General features: G+C 40.1%; 1 pseudogene; it reads left to right on the top strand.

Moving 5' to 3' along the window:
- Positions 1–4119: 4119 nt before the first annotated feature.
- LOC116756884 lies at positions 4120–5606 on the top strand (annotated as a pseudogene).
- Positions 5607–6484: the final 878 nt, after the last annotated feature.

Raw genomic sequence — 6484 nt, forward strand, 5'->3', positions numbered from 1 at the left:
TTACGAATTCTAAGTTTTAAGAGGTTAGAGGATACCTACTTTCACTGCTTCTATTCAGCATAGTACTGGAAGTTCTAGCCAGAGCAATTAGGCAAGAAAAATAAATAAAAGGCATCCAAACTGGAAAGGGAAAAGTAAAATGATCTCTGTTGGGAGATGATAGTAATACCAGAGCTGTGCTAAGCCATATTGGAGCCTATGACAAAAGGAGAATTTGGTAATACTGATTCTGTATTTTATTTAAAATTTGATATTTTGTTCATCATTGACTTTTTACATTAATTTTGATGTTTTAAAATATGCTTACCTTGACCGTTTAGTTTTTTGGTGCTTCCTTAAATTTTGTACCTGAGGTGAGTGCCTCACTTGTTTACCTTAGTCTGAGCCTTGTTTAAAACTCAGCAAGTTTCTAGTTTGTAGTCTTAATCATACCCCAAAGATTATGTCACTTTTCTGTAAGAATGGAAGGAAAATCTTATATCTGCAGATTACTTCCCAACCCATCTGGAGGCTCTTTACCATCTCGGGCTTTTGCATTTGCTATGCCTTGCCCTGCATTCTCTTCCTGTCTTCACATGGTTGGCTGTCTCTCATCCTTAACAGATTAAGTGTCTTATCAGAGAAATCTTCACCAAACTCCTTCTGAAATGGGTTTTTTAATGTCTCCCTTATTATTTGGAACACAGAATCCTATTTGTTTCTTTCATAGCGCTTTAAAAATTGCATTTATGTACGTGTTTGCTGAGTTCTTTATCATATGTACTCCCCCCTGCCATTACTCTATAAGCACCAAGAGGACAGGGACCCTATCTTGTTCACCATTATATCACCATTACCTAACAGAGGGCCTAACATACAGTAGGTTCTTAATATGTATTGATTGAATGGGTGAAGAAGCTAAGGGGGATTTAGAAACACCCAGATGAGTTGGGGACCTTCCCAGACAGAAGACTTTTGCTCTGCTTCCTGCTGAACGTCTGGAATGCAATCATCTTATCAGTTCCCCCTACCACCCACCAGAGTCCCAAACTCCTGAAAGTAAATCAGGTGGTGAGCATGGTTTGGGAGGCATAATCTAGATGGGATTCAGTTATCACTGAAAGCTGGTAAGGGGGTTTGGAAGAAAAAGTACTAGTCAGGGTAGAAGTGGAATGTGTAGTGGGAGGGAAGAGTGTTGTTGCACCAGGGCCAAATGGGAGTTATAACGAGACTTCAAGGGGTTTCCCTAGTACTAGTCAGGACTGGGGTGAACCCGGTCAGCCAGGGAAACCACTGGCCCTGATCAAACCAGAGAGGCCAGAACACAAATTACACTAAGCAACAGCTTCGCCCTGGAATGCATTCAGGCCTGGCACCAACCAGGTTGACGACCGATGTTACTAAGGAGCCAGAAGACACAGGTTTATGAACACAAGGATGCCCTCCACTCAATACCATAAGGTTATATAAGCAAATACACCAAGACACCAACTTGGAGTGAAGCAAGGGGGAAGAAGAGGGGTAAAAACTAAAAGACCAAAGACCAAAAAGACTAGTTACAATTGTTTTTTTTATTAATATTCATTAGTTCTTTTCTTTTCATTTCAGTAATACTTTTTTTTGGCCTTGTTAGAGAATTGTACAATAAGCATCTGATTTGCTCTTAATCTATTAAAAATAGAGAAGGATAATTGAAAAGTATGCTGAACATCAAAGCTGATCTGGTGCTCAATGGAAAAAATGGAGAACAGACGCTATCATTTTGTCTCAGTCTGCTTAAATTTAGGTTTAAATCATTGAATTGGGCTAAGTTTGTTTTTCTTCTTTCTCCTGTCTTGTAAAGAAGACCACTTCAGTTTTGGAGAACTAAGAATCTACATTTTCTTAACACATTCAAGAGACAATGTAAGAAAATTAAAAGATTTCACGGCAAATGAACAAAAGAACTCTGATGAGCTATGATTTGGAAACATGGGTCTGTATGGCTGATTTGAATACTACCTATTGTTGCTTTTTGTTTGGTCCTAGAATGATTGACTTATAGACTACTAGAGCTGGGCAATTCCTTAGTACTCACGTGTTTCAATCTTCCTTATTTGACAAATGAGGAAAGATATTATTTGTTCATCCCAGTTTTATTCCTTTAAAATGCCATCCTCACCTCACAAGTCATGCTAGAACTCATATGGAAGATGTCCCCACTAAGTTACATGGATCCTCCACTTTCACTTGCCCTGCACTCCCATCCTGTTCCAGGCTCTCACTCTCTGTTAATGCTTCATCCAGACTCTCCCTCTGGTGCATAACTCAATACTGTATCTCCCCCTTTAGTGGTCTGACTTCAGAGTTGGCTCCATTTCTAAGCAGTTACTCTTGCTATGGCTCTGCAGTAAAACGATCTTATGAGTAGCTCCTATCTAGATAAGCTTCTTCCTGGTTTGACCCGGCCCTCAAGACTTCACACCAGTATATTGATCAGTAGGCAACATTCTCAGGTCTGTTCTGACCTTGGCAATGAGAATAAGTATCTCTTTTATTTTTCTACATCTTGATGTCTTCAATTAGATTATAAATTCCTTGAAACAAGGATTATTCATCTTTATATTCTTCCCCACATTACCTAAGACAGTTGTTGGCATATAACCAGTGACAAAAGTATTGGTTAATTGATTCAAATCACTCCCTGATCACCAATACAACCCCACTCCATATTCTGAGTGAGCAGGGTAGGCAGCTGCTGGCTTGATATAAATTTAGAATTTAGGAAAGTTCTCCCAGCCCAAGGACTGTTCCTCTCTGCCAGGATCCCTAAAATAACCACATTACTCACCGCTTTGAGTCAAGGCCTTGAAAATTCTTGTTAAAATGCAAATGTCATTTGAGAGAGATAACATGAAGTTATCAATACCTATTAATAACATAGAATATTATTAGTTTAGCAGAGAATATGAAAGATCCAGAGGATGGAAGGGCAGACTTAAGTCAACCCCAAAATTTAGGACCTAGTAATATCAGGAACTAGGAACTGGTAATATCAGGAACTAGTATCTTGGCAATAGGTGGATGCATATTGAAAGGAAAAATTATCTCAGAAAACTCAAATGAGGTGATAGTAAAAATGCACCTGATACAGTGAAAAATGATTAATAGTAATATAATAACTTTTTTAGGTACATACGCTGTGTCATAGTTTTCTAGGTACTTTACATATTTTAGCTCACTTTTCATTTCTTCATCTCTAAGATAGGTATAATTATTATTCCACACTTTTAGTTGAAGAAACCAAGTCAGAGAAACATTAGTGATTTGCCCAATGTCACAAAGCCAGTACGGGGTAGGGCTGGAATTGGAACAAGCTCTCTGGTTCTAGAGTTTCTAGGTTGAACCTCCAAGCCACAGCCTTCGATTGTTGTTTTCGTAATATGGTCATGATTTTAACCACAGAAAGAGGGTTGACCATTCATTCCTCTCAAACTCACTCACCTGCAATCTATGAGTTTCTCCATACGTCTATTCATTTCCATTCCTCCTACAAGCTAACCCAAGTTCTCTATTTCTTTTCTAGGAAGCACTCACTGTCTGCCAAGCACTGTGCCAGACCTTATCTCATTTAAGCCTCAGATAAAATATTAATAATTTCTACATGAAGAAACTAAGGCATAGGAAGCTCATTACCTGCCCCCTGCGAAAGTCATTCTGTAATATTAGTCCTGGGATTTGAACCCACAAAGGCTGATTCCAGAGCCCTTAGTCATATTTCCCGTGTGACCCAACCACATGGTCATCCTACAAGTTTCCTAACTCACCTCCCTTTGGCTGGTCTTTCCCCCAACCCAACTCCCACATCTCAAACCCTAAGGTCCCCTCTCCTGGCTCCTAATCTGTTATTCAAGGAAATGGAGGCTGAGGCTCCCACCTTCTTCTTACTTCTCCAGGTATAAGTACCTACTGAATAGTTACTAACACATTTGACTACATTTTAAAAAAGAAGAAGAAATTAAACATTTCTCCAAGGCCACAAACAATTCAACAAACAAAGGGCAACTCAGTGGGGAGTGGGAAGGGGGGAGGGGCAAGAAAGAGGTAGGGGATTAAGAGGTACAACTATTATGTATAAAACAAATGAGCTACAAGGAGCTCTTTCCCATCTTGCAAGATGGCGGGTGAAAAAGCTGAGAAGCCAGATACTAAGGAGAAAAAACCTGAAGCCAAGAAGGCTGATGCTGGTGGCAAGGTTAAAAAGGTGAAGAAGGTTAAGAAGGGGAAGCCCCGCTGAAGCCGAAACCCTGTCCTGCTCAGAGGAATTGGCAGACATTCCCGATCAGCTGTGTATTCCAGAAAGGCCTTGTACAAGAGGAAGTATTCAGAAGATAAAGCCAAGGTTGAAAAGAGAAAGAAAAAGAAGGTGGAGGTTCTTGCTACTGTCACAAAACCAGTTGGTGGTGTCAAGAATGGTGGTACCCGAGTGGTTAAATTTTGCAAAATGCCTAGGTATTATCCTACTGAAGATGTGCTCTCAAAAATTGTTGAGTCGGCAAAAAACCCTTCAGTAAGCATGTGAGAAAACTGTGTGCTGGCATCACTCCTGGGACCATTCGGATCATCCTGCCTGGGTGCCACAGAGGCAAGAGGGTCATTTTCCTGAAGCAGCTGAGCAGCAGCTTGCTACCTGTGACTGGGCCTCTGTCCCTCAACTGAGTTCCTTGGCGTAGAACACACCAGAAATTTGTCATTGCTACCTCCACCAAAATTGATATCAGTGGTGTGAAAATCCCAGAACATCTCACTGATGCTTACTTCAAAAAAGAAGCTGCGTAGCTCTATTTACAATAGCCAGGACATGGAAGCAACCTAAGTGTCCACCGACAGATGAATGGATAAAGAAGATGTGGCACATATATACAATGGAATATTACTCAGCCATAAAAAGAAACGAAAATGAGTTATTTGTAGTGAGGTGGATGGATCTAGAGTCTGTCATACAGAGTGAAGTAAGTCAGAAAGAGAAAAACAAATACTGTATGCTAACACATATATATGGAATCTAAAAAAAAAAAGAATGGTTCTGAAGAACCTAGAGGCAGGACAGGAATAAAGATGCAGAATGGACTTGAGGACACGGGGGGAAGGGTAAGCTGGGACGAAGTGAGAGAGTGGCATGGACTTATATACACTACCAAAGGTAAAATAGGTAGCTAATGGAAAGCAGCCACATAGCACAGGGAGATCAGCTCCGTGCTTTGTGACCACCTAGAGGGGTAGGATAGGGAGGGTGGGAGGGAGACACAAGAGGGAGGGGATATGGGGATATATGTATACACATAGCTGATTCACTTTTTGATACAGCAGAAACTAACACACCATTGTAAAGCAATTATACTCCAATAAAAATGTTTTTTTAAAAAAATGTTTTTTAAAAGAAGCTGCGTAAGCTCAGGCACCAGGAAGGTGAGATCTTCGACACACAGAGAGAAAACTACGAGATTACAGAGCAGAGCAAGGTAGATCAGAAAGCTGCGGACTCACAAATTCTGCGAAGAATCAAAGCTGTTCCTCAGCTCCGGGGCTACCTTTGCTCTGTATTTGCTCTCACAAATGGAATTTATCCTCACAAAGTAGTGTTCTAAACTTCTTACAAAGAACCTAATTAAATAACTGACCCATTTGGAAAAACAAAAAAAAAAGCTGCAAGGATATATACAACACAGGGAATAGTACAACACAGGGAATATAGCCAATATTTTGTAACTATAAATGAAATATAACTTTTAAAAATTGTGAAACACTATGGTGTACACCTGATACTTATATAGTATTGTATCCCAATTAAACTATACCTCAATTAAAGGGGGAGGGCAATTCAGGAAAATACTTATAGCATATGTAGCAAAGGGCTAATTTTCTTCATTTACAAAGAGCTCTTAGAGATATGTCTCCACAAAAGGAAAAATTGACATGGGATATAAACAGGTTAAGTCCAGTTTAAAAGATTTGCACTTAAGAGATGGGCCAAGATAGTGGAGTAGAAAGACCCCGAGCTCACCTCCTTTCATGGGCACACCAAAATTACAACTATTTACAGAACAACCATCAATGAAAAAGGCCAGAACCTACCAGAAGAGATCTTCTACAACTAAAGATATAAAGAAGAAACCACAACCAGACACAAGAAAAACTTTCTGGCCTCCCCCTCTGTACCAGGAAGGGCAGATCGATTCTCCGTCATCAGAGAGAGAACTAGACTCCTATCAGCCCGCAGATGGCGCCAGAGAAACCTACAGAACAAACCTTGCTAAAAACAACCCTTATTTTCCATTAGTTCCCTTTATATGTTTACCTTTCCACAATTTGCCATCTCCTAGAAGCCCAACGTGCTTTTCCTTTGTTTTGTCACTACTCTAAAAGTTTATTGTTCTTTATTAAGATGCTATAAAAACCCAGCTGACACCTTGGTCTTGGACTTTCCAGCTTCCAGGACTGTGAGAGATGTTTGTTACTTCAGTCA

The sequence above is a fragment of the Phocoena sinus genome, chromosome 7 (assembly GCF_008692025.1).
Source record: "Phocoena sinus isolate mPhoSin1 chromosome 7, mPhoSin1.pri, whole genome shotgun sequence".
In the NCBI taxonomy this organism is placed as follows: Eukaryota; Metazoa; Chordata; class Mammalia; order Artiodactyla; family Phocoenidae; genus Phocoena; species Phocoena sinus.